The sequence below is a fragment of the Molossus molossus genome, unplaced genomic scaffold (assembly GCF_014108415.1).
Source record: "Molossus molossus isolate mMolMol1 unplaced genomic scaffold, mMolMol1.p scaffold_m16_p_1, whole genome shotgun sequence".
Lineage (NCBI taxonomy): Eukaryota > Metazoa > Chordata > Mammalia > Chiroptera > Molossidae > Molossus > Molossus molossus.
The window spans coordinates 2,935,238-2,950,101 of record NW_023425344.1 but is presented as its reverse complement, the minus strand read 5'-3'; the positions used below and the strand labels follow the sequence as shown (position 1 = coordinate 2,950,101).

The 14,864-nt window shown below is 51.3% G+C and overlaps 1 protein-coding gene across 2 annotated transcripts in view; it reads right to left on the bottom strand.

The window, feature by feature from the left end:
• The window catches only part of AFAP1 (actin filament associated protein 1), a 114,849-nt gene extending 100,940 nt beyond the window's left edge, over positions 1–13,909 (bottom strand). For both annotated transcript variants that reach the window (XM_036242003.1, XM_036242007.1), the window contains exon 1: positions 13,858–13,909. The gene's annotated coding sequence lies outside the window, so the exon portion shown is untranslated. The remainder of the gene's footprint in view (positions 1–13,857) is intronic.
• Positions 13,910–14,864: the final 955 nt, after the last annotated feature.

Genomic DNA, 14,864 nt, shown 5'->3' with positions numbered 1-14,864 from the left:
TCTTTTTTTTATCCTCACCCGAGGACATCTTTTATTCGTTTTTTGTTCAGATAGAGGGAGAGGGAGAGGGAGAGGGAGAGGGAGAGGGAGAGGGAGAGGGAGAGGGAGAGGGAGAGGGAGAGGGAGAGGGAGAGGGAGAGGGAGAGGGAGAGAGAGAGAGAGAAACATCAATGTGAAAGGGACACATCAAATGGTTGCCATCCACACAACCCAACCAGGACCGGGGACAAACTGCAACCGAGATACATGCCCTTGGCGGGAACCGAACCCGGGTCTCTCTGGACCGCAGGCCAACACTAACCGCTGAGCGAAACCGGCTAGGGCTACAACTGAAAATTTCTAAGCAACCTCGTGCCTCTCTCACATCACACCCACCACTGAGGGGTTGGGAACCAGTAGCTCCTGCAGCCTGTGTACCTGCCAGTGCTGTTCGCCTTCCTCCTGCATCTGAATTTGGACTGGGATCCCCTAGTGGTTTGGTTGTCATTTCTGCCCCTTGGCACAGTACAGAGAACGGGTCAGTGAATAACCAGGCTGCAGAGGCTGCTTAGAAAACATACCATCCACTGCTCCACTTGGACCAGGGAACAGACCTGGCCCGCTGGGGAAGCTCCGCTGGTCATTGCTCTTAGCAGGGCAAAGCCAGGCCTCTTGCCTCCCAGGAGAATGCTGGAAGGAAGCCCATGAAAACCGTTTTGCTCGCCTTGAAAACATGCACAGCTAGACGATGAGTACGATTTCTCATGGAACTGCCTGGCCTGGGTCCTAACTCACACTGTTAGGGAAACAGTAAAGCCCAGTGAGATATTAAGATCATCCATCAGAAAGAGAATCTAGTGGACAGAGGAAGAAGAATTCACAGTTTATCTCTGGCCCAATGACCAACACAAAACCCACCTAATTAGAAAGGTTACAGCTGATAAGCAAGTTCAAAGTGGAACCGCAACACTAGTGACCACTCATTAAATACAGAGCCATCGGGTGAGTGTACACACACACTTTCAGTATGAACACAAAACTTCCATATTGTTTTAATAAGAGGGCACTTGGGAATTTGCCAGAAGGGCTGTCTTAAATAGTGTCATTCGGTTCTTGTGTCGTAAGTTAAATGTCCACTGTACACACATAATTCACATATGAGTTGTACTATTCAATTCATCTACCTGGGAAGCTTGACAATATCTAAATTTCTATGCACAACCTTTCAGGACTAAGGTTGGTGTGCAATGCTCCTTACTAGGGGTCCCCTTTCTCTGAATGACAGCTAAACCCAGTGGCTACACAGGCAGACTTCATGCTGTCACTGTAGAGCATAAAGGAAAGCAGGAGGAGGGGTGGGGGATGAGATAAACCAGAGAACTTGCATGTATGTGTAACCAACGGACAGACAACAAAGCTTGGTGGGGTGGCGGGATAAGAAGGAGGGTGTCTGGGGGGAATGAAGAGAAAAAGGAAAGCAGGAAAGAGTTAACAAGGAAGCAAACAATGTCCGAACTGCACTCGCTCCGCCATCGTCTAAATCACATGCAAACACAACTACCTGAGCACAGCAGACGTCCACAAGTTAAAAGGGTACTAACAGAACCCCCTCCCTTTCCTCACCAAGAAAATGCCAGTCCTAGAAGATAAAATGCCTGGACTTCCCCCTTAGAATAAAGCTCTGTAGCAAAAGGTTTAAAAAGTCAAAAGACAACTTAGATAGGTTTTAGGTTTAAAAGCATTATGTTTTCAGGAATGTCCTAGACTCTCAGTAAAAAATTCTCCAAATATCAAAATTCCTTTCTTTACAAACACACACACACACACAGGCTTATGATCCAGGAGAGGGGCTAAGTAGTACATAATTATGAACCTGTCAAAGGCAATATAGATTTCACACCAGCTTACCTCAAAAGAAACTTGGCAATTAGGAGACTAAATTCAAGCTGTAGTTTAGCCATCTCCTGTGGGACCAGGCAAATTACCTACCTAATCTCCCTTAGCATCAGTTTCCTATTCTTTAAACAGGGACAGGTTTTCACCTATCTACAAGATTGGCAAGGAACGGAACATTTAAGGACATGCTGTACTGGCAAGGAGGTAGAAAACAGGCCCTGTTTCATACAGACAGTGAGGGCACACATGCCAACCCCCGTGCGAGGGACCCAGCATGACCAGTCTGAATGAAAGTGCACACAGCCTGGGATCCCACAATCCCCTTCTAGGGCCACCTCATGGATGTGCCCGGCAGATGTGACGGGCTGTGCACAGGGCAGCACTGCCCCCACCCCAGAGACTGGGGACAGCCTAGGCCCTCGTAACAGGAAACAAGTAGCAGACCACGTTTCCATGATGCCACCTGTGTGTTTGGAAAGAACACACTCATCCATAAAGGCCCAGAAGGTCTGTGGAAAGATTCAGAAGAAACTGGTGACAGTGGTTACAGGATGGAGACCAGGGACGGGAGTGTGACTTCCTTCTCCGGGGCCTCTTGTGGTTACGGGATGGAGACCAGGGACGGGAGTGTGACTTCCTTCTCCAGGGCCTCTTGTGGTTACAGGATGGAGCCAGGGACGGGAGTGTGACTTCCTTCTCCGGGGCCTCTTGTGGTTACGGAATAGGGACCAGGGACAAGAGTGTGACTTCCTTCTCCGGGGCCCCTTGTGGTTACGGGATGAAGACCAGGGACGGGAGTGTGACTTCCTTCTCCGGGGCCTCTTGTGGTTACGGGATGGGGACCAGGGACGGGAGTGTGACTTCCTTCTCCAGGGCCTCTTGTGGTTACGGGATGGGGACCAGGGACGGGAGTGTGACTTCCTTCTCCGGGGCCTCTTGAATGTTACTCCTTTGCTTATATTACATTCCAAATGTAGGGCTGAAGTAAATATTTTAACCCGATTATAAGCGGCATAAGGCAACGAGTAATACCAACTGACAAGGTCACTGTGTCAATTAAGTAAGAAGCAAAGTGTAGGTCCTGTCAGAGTTCTAAGGAGAAAAGAGCAACTTTGGGTGTCGGGGGGACTGTGAAGAGGGAACATGCCGAGCCCTGAAGGGCGGGTGGACTTGAAGAGGCAGAGGGAGCAAGGGCATTGAGGACAGAGAGCAGACACACATGGGGAAGCACCAACTCGAAGCCGGCCCTTAGCCAGGCTTCAGAAAGGGGCGTAAGGAACAAGCCGCGTCAAGTTGACAAGAGTACTAGAAAGAAAGAAATCCAAACTAGTAGCCGCACCCAGATCACAAAGCCTTGAACGCCTAGCTGAGGAACTGGCACTTCCCTTAGGAGCAGAAAATCACCGAGTCCGCACAGACGTGGAACGCTAAAAACAGGACACCACACCTGATTGACACCACACCATCCAAACAGATGGGAGAGGAACAAGAGAAGGCAGGAAGCTATTAAATGACAAGATGCAATTGCAAGAACATGAACAAGAGTACTGGCCCTGCCAGGGGGCAGGGGTGTGGACGGGGGTGGGCGTTGGGAGGGGACACAATTCAGTCCCTAACTATGACCTTTCAACCATGTTGAGATAGCAACTGAATGAGTAGGAAGAGAAGGTACCCTGTGCGTAAACAAATCAATGTTTTTTACCTTTATCGTAACACATAAAAGCCAATTTTAGGTTTCTGTGATAACAATAGGCAGAAGTAGGGAAGTATTAAAATCAGTTATCAAAAGACTTCATTTTAGACCACATGTTTCGTCTTTCCATCGATCACTCTGAGGCAGACAGAGCAGTGGACTTTACTCCTGGCTTTGCATCTCAGTTTATCTATAAAATTAGTGGGCTGACCTAGGAGATTTCTGAGCTCCTTTCAATTTGCAAATCCACAAGCGAAACCTAGGTACCAACAAAGGTAGCAAAAGTACACTTCACTGACAGGGGACAAGCTAGACTCACACACAGTGAAACACAAAGATGAGCTGTGCAGGGGTGGAACACACACCAATGACGAGAACTGGTGTGGACAAAAACACGTTCATAGCGATGAGTGAGGATGTAATGACGTCGAGGAAATGCTGCTGAAACCATCCTGGTTTCAATCTCTGAGGTTAATGGTCCAACAGTTTACAGTCACTCTGATTAACATCAGTGTGAAAAACTTCTTCCAGGTGACACAGAACATCTAAAGAATTCCCAACATCTCTAATTTGTCATTTAATATTTTTACTAACAAGAGAAAGACGAGAGACGGACTGTGCAGACAGACAGTGGCCAGGCCTCCTGTACAGACAGAACCGGGAAGCCAGCCAGTGCGGAGTCAGCTGCAGGAAGTCAGCTGCTGTCCCCAGACACAGTCCAGGAAGCTGGACAATACCTCTGGTGACAGTCAGCCAGGAGGGGATCAGTCACTGACAGCTCCCCTAATTTTGCCCCACTTCCTGCTCAGTGCCAACCTGAGAAAGCCAACCCTGCTCCACTTACCTGTCACCAGGGATGCCCCTTCCAGTAGCTGCCCAGCTCCCCAGGGCCCAGCCCCATCGAGGCCCCTGGGTCCCACTTTCTCCACCAGGAGGCTCTCCCACCCCCAGCCGCCTTGGGGTCTCCACCAAACCCTAAACTCTGAATAAACAGCTTTTGCCTTTTTCATGTGGTTGGTCTCCATCTATTTCCACAAAGAAAATCTTAAACCAGGCGCTTTCCTCCAGATGGTCAGCCCATAACTTAGAAGCCCGGTGAGGCAGACTCCGGGTATGGAGAGACCATCATACCGCCAGGTCCTCTTCCCATAACACCCGCTTACGGGAGTTCCCGGCCACTCCCCGCCATTCAGGGAAGCGCTCAGTGTTGAGGGAAGATCAAGGGCTTTGAAGTCAAACCCCTGGTTCAAGTGTTTCATTTGCTCCCTTATCATTGTGACCTGGAACAACCTTCTTAACATCTCTAAGCCTCTACCTTCATCTTTAATAAAAATGATGCTTCCCTCTGAGACTGTACTAGATGGGACTCTCTGAAAAGCAGCTGACAAACACTGGGTACTCAACAGCTGGGACACCATCCTCAGGCCCCCTCAGCCCCAGGAGACACACAGGACACCACAGTGGAAACAAGTTGGTGACCCTGCCCTGCCTCAGAGATGAGATGGTACCAGACTGACTTACTGAGTGTTTGTTACCAAAAGACGAGATCTGTTTCCATTTTCCAGGTGAAGGATGGGTCACTTCTAACTCCCCTGATCTGATGGTGACTGGGAGGGGACTTTTCCATACTACCTCATCCTTCCGCTTTTGGCAGACTTGGATGTGCCACAGGCCCCCTTCTTAAATCCTCTGCAGACCCAAACAGAACTTTCATCTGTAACATTGTTGAAGGCGTGTTATCTTTAAGTCCTCTTCTGAGTGGAAAACAAAATGCAATCTGTAACATTGTTTGTTAAAGGTGGAAAAGATAAGCTATACTTAGAATCAAGTGGAACTTGTGAGAATGTGGGGCCTGGATGGCATGGGCGGGGAAGTGGATGGGGCCACCCAGAGCGGCCCAGCTCAGTGCTTCATCTCTGCAGTCAACGTCACCCACCCTGGGCCAAGCTCTCCCTTCCTCCTTTTCTAGCCAAATGTTCAAAGCCACAAGGCTGCTCCAGGGCCTCTTCCCTCAAGGCACAAGCCCAGCCATGTGGCCTTTTTTCCTAGCAAAATTATTCAGTCCGACCTCTGCCTTCCAAGCAGCTAGATCAGCTCCAGAGAGCCCTCCAACCAGTCCACAGGAGTCCTAGCCAGGGCCTGGGAAGGCTGTAAGATTAGGGTTAGGCTTAAAGAGGTCAGGAAAGCTCACACGTGCACCTTGACAAATGGCACGTGAACTCACTCATGGGAGGTGAGGTCGCGGGCAGTCACCAGCTTGTGACAGGCGATCCAGAATCATCATCGAGCGCTCTGGGGCCAGACTGCCCGGGTTCCTAGCCTAAGCCGACACTGACTGGCTGTGTGATGTTGGACAAGGCCCCCAGACTATGCCTCAGTTTCCCTGCCATGAAATGGTCACAATGACAGGGTTGCTCTGAACACGAAATAAGTTGGCACAGGGGGGATTTCATAGACATGTTCTGAATACGTGAACAGATGTCAGATATTATTAAATATTTATGTACACTCACACTGTGTTCATAATGCACAAGAATCGTTAGAAGACATGCTTCACTGCTAACCGTGGTCGCCCTAGAGAGGGAGGGATGTGACCCCTTCAGCTTTTCCAGCTGGAGACCCTTCATAATCCTGCAGGAAAATGATTTCTAATCCAGAATTAGCAAATAAATGACAGATACAAAGAAAACAAAGCAAGCCCTGGCCGGTTTGGCTCAGCAGTTGGAGCATCGGCCTGCGGACCAGAGGGTCCCAGGCTCGTTCCCACTAGGGGCATGTACCAAAAACAAAGAAAACAAAGCAGAATTAAGCAGGGCAATGATCAATTCCAGGAGAAAGAAAAAACTATTAAAACAAAAAAAAAGGAAATATGATCAAAATAGACTACAATCTCAGCTGTGAATGACAGTTCCATCTCATAGTAAGTGCTGCTAAATATCCAACCCTGACCTTGACCACCCTACACTGAGAGCACAGGCAGTGGGTGCTGGGGGAGGGAGGCGCAGCACCCCAAAGCAGCTTCCCCCACAGCAGGGTGGCTCTCCAGCTAACCCGGGAAAGGCTAGCCCTGGGGAGCAGGGTGGAGAAGGGTGGGTAGGTGGCTGCTGTGTTTTTGTTCTAAGTTCTGTAGAACTTTTGACTCTTAAAACTATGCGCCTGTATAACTGTTTAAAATGGTTGCTTAATTTTTAAACAAAATCTGATACTTGACAGATAAGAATATACTATCAAGCGATGTGTTCTTAAACTTTTGGAATCCGAACTCTGAAAACGCAGGGAAAGCTATGACTCCCCGCCCCTGTGCAAGCACAGATGCACCGGAGTTCTGCACGGGGTTTCAGGCAGGGGCGGACTCCTGGGGGCCAGGTTAGAAGCCTCAGGATTACAGATTCTGGGTTCTTACAGGCAGCTATTTCAAATCGGAGCTTCTCAATTACTGTACAAAAAACAGTCCTAATGAAAAACGACTTCAAACATCTACATGGTCAAACAAGGTCACTCTTGGTCTCAAATGCTCGGTGACTATCACCAGCTGCCCCCTTAACCAGAAGACTGCACTTGTCCCTGACCATGCGTGAGGGAAGGACGTTGTTTATTGGGCTTTGCTTCAGATTTGAAACAGACTCTCTAAAACTCAGGAATGAGAATCCCTGTTGGGTTGACTCAGCTGTTTTGTTCTAGAAACAGACATGAAATCATGCACTCTTCACCCCCTGAGGAAAAAGTGCTCCACATAAACCTCGAAAAGGCAAGGTCCCAAATTCCCCATCTGGGTGTTTTTCCTAATAATTACTCTAATGACATTTTGGCAAAACTTCTGTAATCAGAGCAGATCCGACTTAAATACTCAAAAATAAAAAAAATTGAGCTCCGCTTCTGACTAGATCTTAGGTGGGGGCATTATCTTGGGTTATGTAGATGGGCCCAATCTAATCACATGAGCCTTAAGAGAACTTTCTCCACGTAGAAGAGAAATATGGCAGATGGGGAAGTCAGAGGATGGGATCAGGGGTTCTGTGCAAGGACCACAGAGAGGCTCTGGGGGCTGCCCGCCTCAGGAACTATATCGGTTCAGGAGGTCAGCCCCGCCAACACCTTGTTTTTTCCCGGTGAGCCCAGACAGATTTCTAACCTACAGAATTTCGAGATAATAGGTCTGTGTTGTTTTAGTCACTGAGTGTGTGGCAATTTGCTACAGCAGCGTAAGGAACTCATACAGTGATATGTATGAAAATACCCTGCAGGGCGTCTGTCACAGTGTCCATACCCAACAAGAGGAAACTGACTTCCTTGGTCAAAAGTCAGGACGGCCATCTTCCATCCAAAACAACAGATTAGACTCATTCTGAGAAATGCAGATTTGGGGAATTCTAAATTTCCCAGACCACCTACAATTTTAAGTTTTCAGGTTAATTCACTGCCCTTCCTTTAACTTATACACCTACAGACACGTGTCCTGCCTGGGACACACTAAGTAGCATGTCCGAGGATGCTGGACTGTACCCCAGCCTGGCCCCCAAATGCCCGCCCCTGCGGGGCTGTGGTGGCCCTCACGACACTGCACTGAAGTCACATCCAGGTCTGCTTCTCGGACCATGAGCCCCAGCTCCTGTATCTCCGCATGGAGCACTGTACATGAGCACAGCACAGGGACTTTGTAAAGGCCCGCTGAACTATACGACAGTATAACTTAACATCTGTTCAGAACATATAGATTCTCTGATGACCCCTGCATCAGAGGTCAGCCTGTGTCTCCCCCCCTCTGCCACACCTGGAAAGCAGAGGCTCTTTCCGTCGGTGGAGAGGAAGAAAAGGCTAGAGGAAGAGAAAGAAAAGCAGACTCTGCACAACGGCTTCCAAAATGGAGAGGGGAGGAGGCCCAAGGAAACCTTGGGGCCAAAGTCGGGTTCACAGGGATGCTGGCTGCCTGCTGGGTACTCCAAATGTCCAGGATCACTTTGCTGACCTTACCTCAGGCTGCCTACTGACTTTCCCAACTTCAAGACAAGTCACTTAGGAACTGAAATGTCAAGAAAATAGACTTCATTAAAGGAGCGCTCGTGGGAATGTTCCTAACTGAAGGGGCTGCTAAAGCTGAATTGCACACACTCGACAGCCCTGCTTACAGAAGGGGTCCTCCCAAATACTAACCTGCACACACTCGACAGCCCTGCTTACAGAAGGGGTCCTCCCAAATACTAACCTGCACACACTCGACAGCCCTGCTTACAGAAGGGGTCCCCCCAAATACTAAACTGCACACACTCGACAGCCCTGCTTACAGAAGGGGTCCCTCAAATACTAATCTGCACACACTCGACAGCCCTGCTTACATAAGGGGTCCCCCCAAATGCCAAACTGCACACACTTGACAGCCCTGCTTACAGAAGGGGTCCTCCCAGATACTAACCTGCACACACTCGACAGCCCTGCTTACAGAAGGGGTCCCCCCAAATACTAAACTGCACACACTCAACAGCCCTGCTTACAGAAGGGGTCCCCCAAATACCAAACATCAAACACAGAGAGAACAACCCTAAATGAAGCTGTCTAACACACCTCAAGTTAAAAGACCATCCACATATTAAACATTTGCAATTTTAAAGAAAAACCCAGATTCGTTAAATTTTTTTAACTCTTTCTTCCTTTTTATTGCATTCATTGGGGTGACATTGGTTAATAAAATTATACAGGTTTCAGGTGTACAATTCTACAATACATCATCTGCATATTGCACTGTGTATTCACCAACCCAAGTCAAGTCTCCTTCCGTCACCATTTATCCCCCCTCTTCTACCTCCCCCCACCCCCTTTCCCTCTGGTAGTCACTATAATGTTATCTATGTCCATGAGTTGTTTTTCTTTTTTCTTTTTTAATAAATTTATTTTTGTTACAGATGTTTCTCCTTTTCCCCTCATTGACAACCTCCTCCCCTCTCCCACCCCTACTTCACAGTATTATTGCCTATGTCCATCACTAAATTCTTAATGAAATATTTTCTAAAAATCCTTGGCAACATCATATGTTACAACGTATGAAATTCCACTGCATTCACGATTTCATTGTACCCTCAGCACAATCTCCTGAGCCTGACAGGGCAGGGGTCACTGACCTCAAATCTCCAAGCAGGGAACTGAGGTTCAGAGAGTACTTGGCTGGACAGAGCCTTCAAGGACCGACTTCCTCACCCAGGCCACCTGCCAAAAGAACTGGTTATCTTTACTATGTGATGTATGTTTACATCCTGCCAACATCCAAAAGAGATTCTGGGGTAGCCTGAATAACAGACACACACATGATAAGGACTTAACAACGGAAAAGAAAGAAGAGAAAACCATTTGGTAGGTGATATGGGACAGGTGAGGGGAGTGGTCAACAAAAACTTCAACCTATAGTCTAAGAAAAATGTATCTTTGAACTTCTATTTTCCAGGCAAATAAGACAAAGGGAGGGGGGTGTGAGCGGGAAGGAGGGGTCAGTGGGAGAAAAAAGGGGACAGCCCTGGCCGGTTTGGCTCAGCGGTTAGAGCGTCGGCCTGCGGTCCCGAGAGACCCGGGTTCGGTTCCCGCTAAGGGCACGTACCTCCGTTGCAGTTTGTCCCCGGCCCTGGTTGGTCGTGCGGGTGGCAGCCACTCGATGTGTCCCTTTCACATCGATGTTTCTCTCTCTCTTTCTCTCTCCCCCTCCCACTCTACCTGAACAAAAAATAGAAAAATGTCCTCAGGTGAGGATAAAAGAAAAAAAAAAGAAAAAAGGGGACACATCTGTAATACTTACAACAATAAAAAAATTAAATAAATAAGAAAAAATCAACAAAAATATAATTCTAAAAAGAAAAGATACTTAAAGGGAAAGGGGGATTTACAGACTATCATAATCTTTAAAAAAAAAAAAAAAGTACCATCAGTTCTTTGAAGCGGGTGAATTAAGCTGTCTGGGCCCCAGGGAGGAGTTAGGTTCACTGTCTTCCTTCAGCAGAGAACAAGAGGACAACTTTGAAAGTGAAGTTCAAACTCAACCTTCTCCGTCCCAGGCATCCCCTCCCTCCCATGAAAGACCCTAGTCAGTCAATTCATACAGAACCAGGCCTGCCCCCAGCCAGACGCACTCGGTGCAGAACAAGCACGAACTAGCTAAGCCTCAGTGAGAACATGATCGTAACACAATCTAAGAAAACCACAAAGAAATGCAGTTGTTTCTAAAGACCCCTCCTAAAATAAGGTCCCTGACGAAACAAACCACATGGCACATAAACAAAGCACTTTTCTTAAATTAAGAGACGACAAAAATCCCACTGATTTAAGTGAAATTGTAATTCAGTGGAATCACTACCTGACCAAACAGCTATCATCTATTTTTAATCCCTCTAATCACCCAAATAAGAACAGCAGAGACGGGTGTGGCTTTAAGAAGATCAAGCCCACCAAATTCTCATCTTACCAAACAGATAAATTGGAAGGGAGATGAATATTTTAAAGGATTAACTACTATATTCCTTAGAATTGGAGCTTTCTAAGTCATTTAACATACAACCCATTTTTTTTTTTTTTGCAAGTAACCATTTAAAACTATGTTTTAAACCATTACACAAAACTATGTACACCTACTCAAGGCACTCCCAAAATTCCATTATTTCAGACTCCCCAAATTAAAATCTCTGTTAGAGACTGGGACATACAGAAGCTACAGTTGGAAGACTTCATACAACACGCAAAAGATCGATGAAAGGCCCCTGGCAAGGGTTCTGCACCAACTACTTCATTAAGGAAACCATCAAACCAGTTGGATATAGTACAGATGTCGCAAGTAAAACATAATTATGAAGACTATGAAGGACAATATAAAAACAAACTGCTTAAGCTTCCACCAAAGACTCTGGCCCTTCACTCTGAGACCAAGTATACACCCTTCGAAAAAAACACTTTTTTAAAACACTACATTTTCAAAGATCTCCCTTATTTGGAGCACGGCCACTAAGAGAACTTCCCTCTGCTGTTTGGCTGGAAGAATTAAAGGTCTGAGACTGAGAGGTTCTTCCCTAGTTCAAGACCCGCAACCGTGAGGAAACAAAGCCAAGAGCGATGGCGAGGCAGAAGGAGTGACTTGATTCCAGAGCCAGAATCAGACCCAACAGATTCTAATCAAGTACTCTACACTGAGCCACAGACACTAGGAAGTCATAGCAAACATTAACCTAAGAACCCTTCAGAGAGCTGAGGAACTGCAGATTCTAAATCACACAAACTACTTAACTGCACTGCATAGAAAAAGACCTCATTTAGATTGGCCTCCTTCCTCTAGGTTCTGGGCACAAATTGTGCCCACCTGTCAGAGCGCCTATCAAGCGGTACCAGGGCTAAGCGCCGGTCCTTCAAGACCACAGCTCTCAGAGGTCTTGAAGAGACCCTAAGAATGAGTAAGCAGAGCTGGAGTGGCTGCAGCTGGGGCTGGAGGGACGGGGAGAGTTAAGGGCACAGATGACCATCGAGAAGGGCCTGCATGCTATGCTAAGTCTGGACTTCGCAGCTACAGCTGAGTCTAACATTTTCATCCTGCATTCCCGTTATTCATACATCATCTCGTTCACAAAGAATTTCAGTCTGGATATCGCAGCTACTTGGCCCAGGCTTCCATCTCAGACCACAAGGCTCCTAAAAGGAAACGCCTGTCTTGGACTCTGCATCCCCCGGGGGAGAGAATCCTCTCGGGGCCATGATGGGTTTCTCTCCGTCTGATGAAAGGGTAAAGGAACGATTCCACTTTCTTGTTTAAGTGGCCGGGAGATACAGAGCCTGCAGGGTAGGCCAGGCCTTGACAGCAGGCTGAGATCCCACTCCCTGTCCACAACCTCACCCTGGCTATCCCTTCGGAAACCGGACCTCTGCTTCTAACTGCTTGGCCTGGCTCCGCGGGTGTGCAGTCTCCTCCTTCAAGCGCATTTCCAGCCCGCCAAATTCTGGGAGAGTTTCCTGCACTCTCCCGGCCGGCCGAGAGCTGCAAAGTTAAATCTGCTTTTCCAGATTTTTTTCCTTCCCAGTCCTAACGGAAGAAATCAAGAAGCGCGGGGCAGAGGGGCTGGGCTCCCTCCAATCAGAGCCGGCTCCCGCCCGCCCAGGCTCGGCCAGGGCAGGAAACGCGGCGGCCCGAAGAGCCCTCGCGGGTGCGGTGACAGCCCCGCACTCCCCAGGGGCCCGCCAGGGAGCGAGGCGGGTCCCCGGAACTGTGGCCAACCCGGCCGCTCCCCGCTTCTGCTCATTTGGCAAATAAGACGATAAATAAAAGAGCAGGCGGCAGTCCTACCCAGGCCAATGGCGCCCTGCGCACAGCCCGCGACACCCCGACAGGCACCGGGACCCGCACAAGGACCCCTCGACACAGAGCCCCAAGCCGCGCGCACGCGCCCCACACACATCCACGTCGGGGGACAGGCCGGGGTTCACACTGGACAAGCTGCGCGGGGAGGGGGCGGGGAGGGGCCGGGGCAGCCCCCCTCAACTCGCAGGAGGGCTAGGGCGCCACACGAGCAGGTCCACGCAAAGCCACCCTCGGCGACACGCACACACTCCGTGACCCAGTCTGGGGGACAAGGCCCCCCTCGGAGGGAGGCCGGGACCCCCACTATCGAGGGTCCCGCAGACACTCTCAATGAGACCCGGTGAGCCCGACATACCAGGGGGGGGCCCAGTCTCCTAGTCGCAGGATGACCAGCGCCCCACGCGCGAGGGCCCACGCCGAGCGTCCTTCGGGGACACAGACAACAGGGGGCGGCCACACCGGGGGGGAGCGGGGTCCGAGTCAGCGCACCCAACTTCTCGGGTGCCAGGCACCTGCGCGCGCGGGTCCGCGCAGGGTCGCGGCAGGCGCGGAGCCCCTCGGTGCCACCCGAGGCCAAACAATACCCGGCCGCTCGGTGCGCTCCCCGCGCCCGCCCCGCGGTCGCCCAGGGCGGCGGCGCCACCTCGAGCGCGACCCCGCGGCGCCCCGCGCAGACCTGCCCCGCGGGCCCGCAGACCCGCGTCCGCCCGGGACCCCGCCCGCCCGGGACCCCGCCGGCTCCGTGACCGCTGCCCTCCCGGGACCCCCGTCCGCCCGACGTCCCCGCCCTCCCGGACCGGGACCTCTGCCCGGCTGGGACCCCCTTCCGGCCCCGGACCCCCGCTCGGCCCCTGACCCTCCCACTCGGCCGAGCACCCGCCCGGCTCCGTGACCCCTGCCCTCCCAGGGACCCGGCCCGCCGGCCCCGCCGCCCGCCGCCCGCCGCCCCGCCGCCCGCCGCCCGACGCCTCACCTCAGGCCGCCGCCTCGGCAGCGCTCGCCCCCTGCCGCTGGCGCCCTGGCCGAGTGGGTCGGAACCGAGCAGCCGGCAGAGCCGCGGCCGCCGCAACAATGGAGCCCCGGGGCGGGGCCGCCTCCGTCGCAGCCTCAGCCCGTCTCCGTCTAAGGCTCAGGCTCGGGCTCCGCGGAGCAGCCGCCGGCGCGAGGCTACCACAGCCGGACTCGAGCACCGCGCAGGCGCACTCGCCCCGCCCGAGCCCCTCCGCCCCGCCCCCGGCGGCACCCGGCATTCAGGGCCCGCCCCCCGACCAATGGGGGGAGAGATGCGCGGAGGGGGCGTGGCCGAGGGAAACAAAGGGAGGTGGGGCGGGGCTGCGGGGGCGGTTCTGCCCGAGCGGAGGCCGGACTGAGGAGCTGCCCCGTCTGCGGCCCAATCCCCGGAGGCCGAGCCTAAGGTCCACTTGCAGTCCGCTCAGCCGGCCGTGCTCATCCCGAACCCAGAACTCAAGTGTGTAGGCTTGGCCTGCTGTACATAAAGGGAAACTGAGGCTCAAGGAGCGAGGTCGCCTGCCGCCCCAAGTCACTGAGCCCCAATCACTGGTTCATCATTTATTCATTCGACAAGCATTTTGGCGCTCCTGGGAGGAGCGTTAGGAATGGAGGCAAGCGCTCCCTCCCTAAAGGGGCTCCTTCAAGCAGGACCAGAGACTTCTCAGGGTCACTTCAGCGCTTGACAAAGGGGCCAGGAGCCCAGCTGCCACCCTTTCCTGTGTCAAACCTCCTTTCCTCCCGTCACCCCATGTATCCGAGCACCATCCATCACCTCTAACCTCTGTCCTCATCACAGTATGTGCTCTGTAGGCTTCGTGTGGCCCTGCACAGGGTCTTCCCTACTTCGCCAGCAGCTCCTCCGAAGTATCCAGGATTCCCCTTCTCTGACCAACCTCTGCATGTTGGGGTGTTGGGGTGACTGACTCACGGTTTGAGCCGGCCACCCTCCTATTCACCATGGGGCTCCCG